This window comes from Carcharodon carcharias, chromosome 13 (assembly GCF_017639515.1).
Source record: "Carcharodon carcharias isolate sCarCar2 chromosome 13, sCarCar2.pri, whole genome shotgun sequence".
NCBI classification, from domain to species: domain Eukaryota; kingdom Metazoa; phylum Chordata; class Chondrichthyes; order Lamniformes; family Lamnidae; genus Carcharodon; species Carcharodon carcharias.
The window spans coordinates 39,963,650-39,977,862 of record NC_054479.1 but is presented as its reverse complement, the minus strand read 5'-3'; positions in this window follow the sequence as shown (position 1 = coordinate 39,977,862).

The following is a 14,213-nucleotide window of genomic DNA, read 5'->3' as shown; positions in this document are numbered from 1 at the left end:
CCCCGTTTCGAGGCAATTGATCTGCTCCCCTTCGCATCGGGAAACTGAACACTGACTGGAAGATTGAGTCTCCTAAACGTACCTTTAACAAGGCTCTTAATGAGGACAGATGCCTGCCTGCCTTATGGGGGTTGGCGGCCTTCCCAGTTTTCTAATTTGGCTCCCCCAGAATAGCTTTCACCAGGAACAGAGTCCAGCAACTGACAAAGCAGCCAGCACCAGTATTTTCAGGGCTCCCATGCCTCTGTCCTACCTTCTGGGCCCTGGAAATTCAGCCATATATGTTGCCTCAAGGTTCAATAGAATGTATTTACACAGCCTATGAAGATAAAAAGGATTGGACGCCTCTGTAATAGAGCTGGTGACCAAGCTCAGAACCATCCTTACTACTGGGGAGAACTCTGTTGTAAACCAACACCAGCAGGAGGGGGATTTAATTTCCTCAGATTAACATACTTATGTAAAATTTCTTTGCACTAAGTCTTAAGCCTGTTTAATACAAGTCTTATTTATGTGAATGAATCCTCCTTCTCCTTCAGGTACCATGCCTTATGAGGGCATTGGCAACCATGGATTTCCATTGGATTGGTCCATGATTATGCTTGGCAAAGCACTGCAGTGGTTGTGAATGCATCAACCAATCCCAAACCAGGGAAAATGAACATCCCACAAGGTCAGAAAAGTTCCCAATAATGTATTGTGTACTGACATTACCTTGATGGTAATTATTTTAATTTGCCCGGTTTAAAAATACATATACTTATTTTTACTAGACAGGCAGGCTGTTGTAGGATCATGTCAGTGGTTAAGTGTCTATCTTTCTCTGTTGTCTTGTCTAATATAGCACCCTTTACAAATCTATCAATTAAGATTAACACGGAAACCAGACAAAAGTATCTTTACGTTTTTCAAATTATAAAATTAATGGGGTGATGTTTCAGGTCTTATGCCTGGCACAGATGATAGTGCCCTGATAAGAGTGGACTTTATTTCCACCTTGCTGTGGTCACAGCAATGTACCCTGAGGCCTAACACTGAACAACTGGAGCAGACCCCTAAGTCAGATGGTAGACCCATTTAAAATGCCGAGCGGCATCCTGTAATGTACATAGGACCCAACTGCCATATTTGGGCTAATCAGTATTAACTGGCTGCCTGGTCAAGGGTATGCTCTTCTTTATTTTTGGTTGGGCGAGGAGGAGCAGGAGTGTTCCCCCAGGTCCTGCCTGAGCTTCTATCTCTCCAACTCCCATCCCCAAGAAATCAGGGCCCTCCCCACAGACCTACCTTCTTTTGGTCCATAGGCCAGCTGGACTGCCTGATATTGTAATGGCCCAGAACTGGCCAGCCACCCAAAATCTGCACAAGGGGATATCTATCCTCAATATGATTTGGAAAACAAATGCCATATGAGTGAATTGTTTTACTTTGTGTATTCCCATTAACTACCAATGAGAACAAAAGTCAACTCTTGAAAAAAGTCCTTGTCCCAGCCTGAGTTACTTCACCATTTCAATCATGCTCACATTGCTTTCAATACTAAATTGAAAGCAACCATGTGAACAAGATCCATAACCGATGCTGTTGTTATCCTAGCAGCTTTGTACCAATTTCACTCATCTTCCTATAAATCTAATACCAAATGGTCCTTTAAAAACAGGGTGCATCTATATTTCTAAAAATAATATTCACAATTTCCTTCTGGTTTCCATTCTTATTGCCTTCACTTTAATGCAGTTTGCAATACGTGGATGGAGTCTAGTTAATTTTATTACCCCCAACACAAAAGCCAGCAGACTAGTGCATTTTTGAGATTGAATGGTGTGCACCTGGGAAAATGAACAACAGGCAAAGAGACACATTGAGAGAAACTTGAGGCGCAAACAAGTCAGTACTGTTTAAATGCATCCTTCATTCACTTGGCATCCACATTGTTATGTTGCTTTTGCAGCACAGGATTGATCACCTAGAAAGTTGCAGTTACTATTTCCTTTTGAATCTACAAATGAAAAATTCACGAATCCTAACAGCCAACATGAGGCATTATGAAAGCATGAATGACCAAAACGTAGTTTTAGCAACTTGATGAGATGATGGAAGGACCTTAGTGCACTTGGGTGTTTGCAATGCTCCCTCAATCCCAACATGACATCTCAGTCGATAATCTGTTATTCTAAATTGCTGAAGTGATAATATTAAAACTGATTACTGTATGCTAACTGATCTGTTAGCTTTGCTGGTGAAAACAGAGATTAATAAAAAGACCATTAATACTTAATAAGAGATTAATGTTGAATATTTTATAGGCCTTTATTATATCCACTCTTTTAAATTGGATATTTTTTTCCAAATAACTGCTCTGATCTAAGCAGATTGCAAAAATTACAGAAAAGCATATTTTGTAATACCATTGAGGAAAAATTATTGCCTATACTTCATTTTATTCACAGTTATACAAAGCTATCAACCATACCAAGTCTCCAAGGTGCCTAATTCCAGGGTTTATGAAGTAAACCCATTAACGTCTGCCATCAGTTCCACCTGTACTAAATTCAATGCTTCACCATAGCAAAGTTCATAATAGCACAATTGAAACACCGTAATTCAATAATATGATGAAACCAAATATTGGAAGGTTTACACACTTGTATTGATTTAAGTATTATATTGGTTCACTTACTAACATCCACTAACTTCAATCTGAATTTTTAAAGATTCATTATACAATTACACATGTGTGACTGATTTTGTGTAAATTTATGTGCACTTATCTTTGCTTCATTAAAATTTGGTTTTGTTTGAAAAGAGCATGTGCCCAAATTAAAAGGAAAAGCAGGTAGTACGCTGTGCAGTGCAAGCATTATACATCAATTGAAGGCACACAATATAAAAATGAGCCTTGGATGTGTTGGTTCTCATACTATTGCCAAAACAACAGAGTACTCACTGAACAGTAAAAGACAGACCTGGGTGTAAGTAATTACCCTGTCAATTGAACGTGCTTCGAGATTCATTGTACTCCTATTCTGTGTAAATTTTGTGGATCCATTATGCCAACTGTCATTTTATGCCTCTGTCACCCTATTTCTGTAATTTATTTTGCACATGGGTAAATGTTTTAATATGTTGCTGTCCACAGAGATTCATGAAATTTACCAATTCTAGCTTCATTTCAACGTATAAAGCACCATAGTAACATTTTCACATTAACATAAAAATATGACACAGTTGGAATTTATTTGGGTTGCAGAGATAGTGAATTGTCATTTGAAAACATGTGAATCAGGCTTCATCAACACATGCTGATAATTTATATACCATTATTCTGAATTACATATTTATAGTATACACATTTCAAAAGAAATGTATTACGGTTATATATAGTTTTGTATATATAGATTATAGTTTAACACAACAATCATTTATTTTCAAAATGGAAGCTAAAGATAGACTTACTTTCTCAACTGTTGCATAGTTTTAGTTGCAGTGTTTTGCCTGTACCTATAAGGAGCTGTATTTGCGAATTGAAACATGGATTCATAAAGTCAATGAGTAGAAGAGACATAAGGCAATTCCTACCAACTGTGGCGTGGAACTGAGGAGAGCATGAAAGCTGAAATATAAGAAACCCGTGACATTACACTATTAAAATAAAATATATTGAACCAGACCCATTTAGAATTCTTAGCACACCAACTTCAGTTTGAATTTTTAAAGATTAATTTTTCCTCAGGGAAAATATTTCAGCACTTGACGCTTTTTCCAAATAAGTTAGAGATATCAGTGTATCTTGGCTACATGCTTTGGGGGAAAAGGATGAATTTAAAATTATTCTTTTACACCATTTTCAGTTAAAGTCTGACTAGTTTTCTAAACTATTTGCATCTGTCAGTTTTTTGTTCCTGCTAATAATTATTTTTATTGCTCAACAACAGTTTAGCTAGTACATTTAGTCAAACGAGTCATCAAGAAAGAAACAGCCTGATTTATATACTGCGTTTCATGCCCTTGTGACATCCCAAAATGCTTCACAGCCAATAAAGAATCTTTGAATCATAGTTATTATTGTAATGTGGGGAAACACGACAACCAATTGCACGACATTAAAAATACCCCAAAGTATTACTTACTCAAGTATACCTGGTGCAGACTTGTCAGTCCATGTTGAAGCAAATTGAGTGTTAGGCATTGCAAGCTTCTGTGCAATAAGAATTTCAAAAGGTTGACCATGTGAATATATTAACAATGGAAACTGATGGGGAAACTCTAACCCAAATTATTGAAATTAAGCTTACTGAATTTGGAATGTAGATAATTTAATATGAGGATGATTTTATTTTTAAAAAGCTGGCCTAGACAGACAATTGACCAAAGGAATAAAAACAGAAAATGGTGGAAAACTCTGCATGTCTGGCGGTATCTGTGGGGAAAGAAACAAAGTTAACATTTCAGATCGATGACCTCTTCTGATGAAAGGTCATCAATCTGAAATGTTAACTCCTCTGCTCTGTCCACAGATGCTGTCAGATTTGCTGAGTATTTCCAGAATTTTCTGCGCTTTTTTTTCTTTCAAGATTTCCAGCATCTATAGTATTTTGCTTCTTGTAGAAGATGCAAGGGACTGTCCTCAGCTTAATTACTGACAGTCCCAGCTTGTAATTCAATTAATTTTACTGAATTACAGTGACAGTTTGTTTAGTTTATTTTTTTAAGTTCGTTAGCTTTTAAATTTGGCACAAATTTCTTGAATATTTTCATTTCCTGTGGAAACTTTCAGTAGGCCTTTTTAACCAAGGTCAATAATATGATCTGACTGCCTTAACACTCAAGTCTACTTCTACTCACAGCACCATAAGCATAATTTTGATTTGACACCTTGATGACTGATGCATTAGTGCTCCGGCATTGATTGAAGTAAAAATCCAACCAGATGTGACTATTATTTTCACATATAATCTTAGAATGTAGCATCTTCTAAGGAAGTAATATCACAAATACTAAATTGAAACACTGTTGTCCAAACATAGGTACACCAAAGCAAAAGTGAACACCCAATCAGCATCTGAGTAAATCCCACATAGCCAGTAAAAGATCACATTGAACTGGAGATATACAGAAGAGTTTCCGTTGGAAAGAGAGATATTGAAACATTATTTTGCAACCACATATTAAGAAAATCAATTTCTAAATTTTATGATAACACTTGGGAAGATCACACGATTGAGAAAATACAAACAGAAAGACAAGCTGGCATATTAAAAGGGAGATTTTAGCAGTGAGCTTTCTCAGTTCTACAGCAGCTATCAAAGATGTATTCCAAACCTGGTTCTATCTTTTACAGTGTGGTTCCATTACAGATCATGTGTGATACTAATTCAAATATTGGGGCAGATTTTAACTTGCCAATTAGACATAAAACTGGCATTGCAATTGGTCCAGCAATTGCACAGATTGCCTGATTTTTATTTCCATTCCGAATGTCATTTTTATGCCCAGATGGTAAGTTGAAAAACGACTCAAATATTTTATAACTTACATTACCGACAACATCGATTCAAAGGCAAATAATAAGTATTACCAAAAAATGCAGTTATGCTGCCATCTTAACATTGATGCAATGTGATTTGAGATCCATAAACCTACAAGGTTGGTAATATGATTTGGCAATCAGGCCCTGATCAGATTCATAAGTGCAGTAATGTCAAATGATGGTTAATCCTTGCCAAGTGACCATTTCACACTAATCTGAGTTTACACATGATGCAGTATAACTCCAGCAAGCACAAATCTGCATTTTCAAAAATTATCCAGGTGATCCCATTTACGTTTTGATGTTTTTAATGAGAGGAGAAGTGGACTCTGCCACCTGTGTTCACCTAACATTAAAATTAACTGCCCAGGGACCACTGCAACATGCATACCAAAATCTCCTTTGTCTCTGATCTCAGTGCAACATGCTGTCAGTGGTATAACTCTACTTTTCTAACTCTGCCTCATGTTCTACAGATTAGATGGCTAGTTCAAATATAAATGTTTGTTATACCATAGTTTGATCTCAGTGTGACTAGATGTGAGGTACAGCTTCAATAATAATCTGTTTGCACCCTCATATGTGCTTTACAATCTGTTTGAGTTACGAACAGCTAGTTAGAAAATGTGTGCATGGAAGCAGCTGTTCTTCGGTAACATTAAAAAGATTCTGCATTAAGTTTTGAAAGTTTCTAAGCAGTCTATTGGGCCATCTAGACATATTTAAAATGAGGCTTCACACTGGATTGGAGTTTTACTGCAGATGGTGCAAGTTTGAGATGGCTTACACATGAACATATGAAATAGGAGCAGTTGTAGGCCATTCAGCCCCTCGAGCCTGCTCTGCCATTCAATAAGATCATGGCTGATCTGTTTGTATTTCTAATTCCACATTCCCATCTACCTCCAATAACCTTTGATTCCCCTGCCTAACAAGAACTTATCTACGTCCAACTTAAAGATATTCAATTACCCATCTTCCACAGCCTTCTGAGGCAGAGTTCCAAAGTCATACAACCCTATGCGAGAAAAAAATTTTCCTCATCTCTGTCATCACTTCATCTTCTTGAAAAAAGTTTGGCATAGCTTTAGTGCAGCTATACTGTTGCTATAGTGAATTATGCAATAATTTTACACTTTATTGTGTACCTGAAACTACATTACATAAGTACAAAACAGATTATCCCAAGACTGCCAAACACAAAGAATCAATAGAGATCGTGCTTCTTTTTTTCAGAGTTAAAGAATGGAAAATGATAATTAATAAAACAGTCTAACCTAATAAAGGGGACAGTAACATTGCTGGTATTGAAATTATTAAAAGTTTCAATATATCTAAAGTAGAAGAGGGAAATCTTGAATTATTAGAATGCATAATATTGATCAAATTGCATTATGAAAGTTTAAACCACTTTTCCATAGTTACCCTGATCAGCTTTATTTAGGAATTGCAACCCTTAGTAAAGAAAAATATAGAATTGCGTTGAAAAAACCACAAACAACTCATCATATACAACTTACGCATTATCTTGATTTTGTTGCATTTGAAAGTACTGTTAGATTAATAATGATACATTACTGGGATTTAGACCAAAAGAAAACTGTTTAAAAGGCCATTCAATCAAACCCTTGATTATACAGTGTAATCTCTGTAAATGTTAGAAAATAGCAATAAGTGATGCAGTTTAACTCATCATAGCAACTTGACGTACTGATTATGTGGCCCAAAGTGATTTTCCTCTTTGTTTCTGTCCTGGTGGTATTTTAATATATAATTAAATTGACAAAAGTAGTTTAAGATATATGTTTGATTTAGTGTCATCTATGATCTGTTACAGAACCACATAATAAATTTTGTCACTGGAGTCAGAGGAATGAGATACATATAATTATTGCCAGCAGTCTGTACTTCTTCAGGTTTTCCTGATATTGCATACGGTCAGCAAAGTATTTAGTGATCTGTTAACAAATACAGGTATGTATATGGGCACAATTAAGTGCCAGTTCTACCGTCTATTTTAAATAATAATTTTTTCCATCATGAAACTAATTCATCATATCCAACATATCCAGCATAAAAACTTCGGTATACACGTATTCATTTAAAAAAAAACCCGGAGGCGTACTTTGACAATCTAACTAAATATGTTATTAATGAAAGCCGATTTCAGGTAAAATCCGCACAAGGTCAAAATCGGCTGTTTAATAATTTGTACTGTTGATGATAGCGTTGCTGGCTGTTGAGATTCCGTGGTTAAACAAGATCGACTCCTTTGGTATTCACTCTGTTATGGGTCAGTGCTTCAGTCAAAAAATGCAGCACTAGTCATAAGTGGAATTTGCATAGGTGAGAGCAAAGTGCTGATGCAAGCCAGAGCAGTCAAGTATTGTTAATGACAAACACAGTACATGAGCAGAATGCATATTTAATTTACAAAATGTGGAAATGGGGACAAAATTGAGGCTATGCATCACAGCAGCGATTTTTTTAAAAATGGAAACCTCGCAGAAAGGGAGGTACAGTACTTGCAAATAAGTACCGCACAATAATTTTAATCCCAAACAATTGTAACGCTAATGGGTAGCAACGTGTTAGAATTTCAGTCACACTGAATACTTTAGAAATGTTACATTACAACCGCATGTTTTTGTTTAATCGTGTGTGTGTTGGCCATCCAGTACTGCCTATTTAATATCTCTTGTTAAGGATAATTTGATTAAATTGCAAATTATGTTACTTTAATATGACTTAGGCTCGAAATACGCAATTAAGCTTAAAGTGAACTTGATATTACTGGGTTGTGCGAGAGTGGGAGATTGCAAGTATTCTGCGCCTGCCTTTATGTTTGCGATCTGTGTGCGTCTGTATTATGTGTGGGAGATTGTGTATATGTGTGTATATATGTGTGTGTATTTTTGAGATATTGGGTGGGGGGTGTGGTGCACGCGCGCACGCGTCATAGAGCAAGGTTTATGTCTGACGCGTCTGAGTTTAAAAGAAAGGGATGATTACCTGTCCTTTTGTTGCACTATATCATTAACGGTCAGCCCACATCATCCACACTCTCTGGGCGTGTTCAGAGGGACAACTGGTGCACATATATAGGCCTTCGTGTGACTTGGTAGACAAAGTCTCCTTTTCTTCAGGGCTGACTATTTTACAATTAGAGTGTTATCTTTATCTCCCAAGACAATAGTATATGCTAATCAAAGAAAGATCGTAAATGTATGGTGAATGACATTTTAAGATGGCACGCAACTATACAGAAAGCGTATTAATCTGCATTGTACATCACTGCCTTCGTTTGGTTTTCCATGTAGAAAATGTGGACCAGCGAATAGTGGTGGTTAAAGGAGTAGTTGAGAATTTTCAGGGGGAATGCATTGTAAGTAGAAAGCTAATTGGGGTGCTATTAAGTAATATTACGCAGTATGGAATGCTCATTGTTGCTGAATTATGCACAGATGATTAGTTTTTGCATTACATGATGCAGAAACTATTCCACAATAATACTCATTTTATTTTTAGATACATGGAAAGAACACGAACTGGGATGAAGTCGTCACTTCATTTGTATTTGCACATATACACAGTGATTAGTTTACCTTTATCTTTACAATGTACTGGCATTATTCCATCATTCCCAATGTTGTCTCATTAAACCAGAAAAGAAACATAAGTATACACGTAAATTAGTATTTTTAAATGATATAGGATAGTTCCTACACATATTCATCGTAAATTGATCCATATAGAGACATTGGCAGATAAACGGCTTGATGGAGTTGGTTTATGCATAGGCAACTCAAAAGCACAAACATGATATTGGAAATAAAGGCAAATTCCAGTCAGACACTGATTCACACACGACTGGAATACAGTATAACACCATCAGCAATCGTCTCACATTAAAATAGTGAACCCAGCATATGTTGTATTTAGTTTTACAAGGTGATACTTGTTAAAATTATAATTGTATGTTTAATTCCATTTTGCTAAAGGGCAGTGGGTAAGCTTTCCCATTTTGTATTAAAAATGTAAATTTTTTAACACGTTCGCATGTACTGAAAACTGGTCATACATTTTCACATAATGTGCTATATTGTACAGAATATAATAGCAAGACAGGAAAAAAAGATTAATTAAGGCATATTTTACTATTTCAACGTTTAGATTTTTCATCTTATTAAGCTAAATTTACGACAAAAACGCTCTATTCGCTTTTGCAGGTGTTTGGTTACGAGTAATCACCGAAGCTATTTACATAAATATATCGTGTAAATATTTGGTATTGTTTGTATTTTAATGCGCCGTTGAACAGTTCACAGTGCTGAAACACACAGCCTTAGAAATGCTCCTGGAGGTCACTTGGCACGATGGACACTGAGGCCTTAATCTTTGTAAGCAACTTTCATTGCAAATTCCAAATAAATGACAATCACACCTATTGGTGCCAATTAACACATTTTATATTAATTCGCCGAGCCTGGTGTGGGAAAAAAACTAACATCTTAATGTCTAATTAGCATAGGAAGTGCACACCAAATTACAGCGATTCTACGTGATCCAAAATATAGAAGAAATACCACCACACTGATCTGTGATCTCTGGTTTTGTTGTGAATGCGGAGAAGGGGGTGGCTTTTCGTGAGCTCCAACGTGAAAATTACTGTTAACTTTGCTTGGTTGGATCGAAGTTTTCTATGGGAAATTTGATTGGAAATTTACTACAGGCCAAAAGTATATTACTTCTCTACAAATAACATGATAACTACGGACTAGTTTATTTATAACAACGATATTGTGGTTATTGAGGAGATTACACCAGCCGTGTCCAAGTTTATACCAATATGGCTACAAATTTTCGCTACTCGTGAAACAAAACAGCGCAGTTAACGTCGGCCACTGAGAACTTAAATGGAACTGGTGTTCAGGCCTAGATTCATGTCCCACACTCTATAATGACAGATGGCTGTTTCATGGACAAGTGTGACTATTTCAATGGACTGATCGTTCACCAGCGCTCTAACAGGATTAACAAATAAAAACATGTTAACCAAAAGCCATGATCACTTTAATTTCCGAGTACTTGACATTTATTAGGTTTTCTTCGTGACAAATTCTGATTCTGAGCCTTGGCGATGCTGATGTCGAGGTAAACTCCTCATAATGCAGTCAACGCCCAAGGCACTCGGGGGTGTGCTGGTTATAATCTCCCTATCGTTAGACAATAGTTAACGGCCTTGCCTCTTGGCTATTTATTGCCCGTTATATGGCGGGAGAAGATCAGTTTTGTTTTATATCCAATGAGAAAATTTGGATAAATGGATCATTCATGCTGGGAAATTTCTGAACTTATTTTGATGACGATTTATTGCATTTTAAAAGCTGGTTTGGTAGTTATGTTCTAGAGAGTTCCTAAAGCGTTTGGATATTAATTAATTCTGTATAATGCATACAAATAGGTCTCCGATTTTAAAACAAATAATGTTTGCACCAGTTCAGTGAGCTAAAGTCACTGAGCAAAATATTTCAGAAAGAGATTTTAAACATCGGGAAAGAATTTAATGATATAAATTGGTCGGCTAATCTAAAAGTAAAGAGCTTAGGGCATTGTGAACGTACAGAAAGAAGCAACGGCATCGTACTGGTTGTTAACAGACGATTCCCATCTCCTTGCAGTTTTCCCGCAGAAGACCAGTGCTCAGGGTTTCTGTGGGTCTCGTGCCAGGTTCCTGTTCAGTGACATGACTCTTCTCATTTTTCTCGCGTGACTGCTTCACTTTCAGCGCCAATCCTGATGCCGCGTCATTTTCGTGTACGCACCCCCTGTTATAGGGGGGTGAACAACATGTGATGGCCAATGAAGCTTTCAAATTATCATTGGCAAACACAATAGGGTTGTGCTGCGTTGTTCTTAGGCAACATTAGCCTGACGAGTCTCTGTAATGTGACTTAATAATTATTGCTCATTCCCTTCTTTTGTTTAGTTACATGTTTATTTTCAATTAAATTTAGATTAAATTTCTAGCAGCAATGCAGAGTGCTTTATCTGCAACCAATTACTTTACTTGGCACTTTTATTTTGACAGAAACTATTGTGACAGGATTAGACCCATTTAACAAAAACACCTACTTATTTTATTGCTTACTTTCAAATATGCAGATTTTTTAGACAATTCCAAAATAGAGGGTGTTTCATATTTAACAAAAACACTGTCTTCTGGTTTTATTTAGCTTTTAAAATGTGCCTCTACTTTCATAGGCATTCCCCATTAACAAAAATCGTGAAAAACAAATAAAGTCTCGCATTTGCCTTTTTGTTTCCGATGTGAACTCTGTGCTGTGATGTATTAAAAAATAAAGAAGTACATGACGTAAAATGCTGTCTTCAATAGCCTAATCAGATGCATCAGATTCAGATGATGTCTAACATCGCTGAAGGTCTCCAAAGCTGTATCTGTTAGAGCCAAAATACCAACTGTGGGAAAATACATGTATACTGAGAAAGGTTTACTATTGGGTATTTGTTACTTATTAATGTACTGCCGCTTGGTATCCTAGCCACTTACTGATGCTGTTACAATGCCATAAATGTTGTAGTAGTGCAAAAGCAAAACCTATTTCACTAATTCATGTAAACCTTCGAAAACGTACGTGCTACATTGTTACCTTCGAGGGTGGTGGGGCCTTTGTGTTATCTGTTCAGTTCGTCTTTGATTTGACAGGCTTCTGTGCTGTGAAATTAAAACGTGTGTGTTTGCCTTTGTTTTGTTCAATGTTCTGTGACAAAATGCTCCTCTGCCAAACTCCTTCACACATTACAAGCCTTTGGGGATATCAAGGGCAGCTATAGAAGGGCTACCTGGAGAAAGGTTGCTAAGGCAACCCTTTTAGCCCACAACTAGATTAGCATATTCATGAGGCTGTAATTTAAACCAGAATTGTCCACACTTGCATAGTGGCCAGGATTTACTATGCAAATAGACTGGTTTTACAGGCTGCTGCTTAATTAACTCGTCAAGGCCATCTTCTCACTAAAAGGCAATCTAACTACAGATTAATCTGCCTTTGTTTGCTGCCGTTCCTTCCTTTTGTGGTAAACATCAGGATTTGTAAAGGGAAGCAAGAGTCATTGCTATACACTAATTCACAGTTATTTTCAGCTAAGCCTTTCCTTTACAACTAGCTACATGACCTGATTTTTTTCCTTAACGCAACATTGTCAACCGGCCATGAACTTCTAGTGTAACTACATTTCCTTATTCGTTGCATGATTTTCAGTATAATTGATAAATCAGTTATCATCATGCTTCTTATAATCTAACAGCGATATTTTACCTTCCATTGCAGATTGTTGTAGCCTGTGTTTTCATATAAAGTCGGCTTTTTGCCCATGGTTTCTCCTCGACCCTGTTCAAAATACATGTTTTGTCTTGCTTTTACTTTACTTTTTATATAACCAAAGTATTGTATTCGTCGCCTGTCAATATTTAATAAATTGGATAGTTTGTGTTATTTGCATTACCTGTTCTTGCATTAAAATTGTATCAAGGCTTCAGACAAAAAAAATCAAAAAAGGAACAGGCTAAAAGTGTGATAAAGTAAAAGGAGTTGCAGAAATTTTCGTCCTTTGTCTAGAACAGATTCTCTGTACAATGGTGAATTTTCGAGTAATCTTAATATAAAGGTGTTTGAATGATTGTTCTTATCTTAGGAACTCGTATGTCCCAACTATCATTACGTTTCTGCTCCAGAAAGACTCCATGTCAAAGCTGAGTCATCTGGCGCTGTGACATGGGATTCCCTCCCTGATGGAAGCCAGTCGAGCACTTGGCTTTGCAAAGGTATTATTGAGCGAGATTTGAATAATGAATTGTTGTTTTTTGCATTTTCAAATAATGATTTGGACTATTAACGTTCGATAAAAATGCAAGTGATACGTGTTTCCAAGTCTCATCTTCCCCCTCACCATGGGCTAAAAATGAATTAAGTTGTGGGCAATAATGTATCGAATTCGTTAATGCGCTGGAAGTAATTGTTTGATTCTGCACTTGTCAAAATACGGGTTTGCCTTGGAATTTATGCTGAAACATTTAAGCCTTAATCATTAACGGGTGTCACTCAATAAATATTCTGATGCAGGGCAGCGCAACTGTGAGTAAGGAGATGCAGTAATGGTCAGTAGTGTCTGTGCCCCTTTGGCAGATGGAGGGAGAGAAAGAGAAGAGATCCCTTCTCTTGTTCCCTCTACGGCGCCCTGCCCGGGGAATGCCGCCCTGCCGCCGAGCAGCAGAGCCGAGCTGGCGGGAAGCTAATGAGCCGCGCGCCTCTGCAGCCCGCCAGCCAATCAGGTGGCCCCTCAGCTGTCGTAAGCTCCTCTCACCTGCCCGCCTTTCCCGCGAGCTCCTCTCGAGCTGAGCTTCCAGCTGGCGCGAGGCGCGAGGCGCGAGGCTCTCCCCTGCGTGCGCTCCCTCCTTCCCACCTGGTGAACAATTACCCCAAACCAGCAGCTGCTCGCCGCCCTTAAAGGCGCAGCGCCCCAGCAAAAGTCGTGCAACAATTGCCTATTGATAAGCTATTGGCCAATGTAAGCACTCAAGCCCAGGTTCTAGGAAAATGTGTCTTATGCATCACAAATTATAACATCGAACCAAATATCCAAACAGTAAAATATGATACTA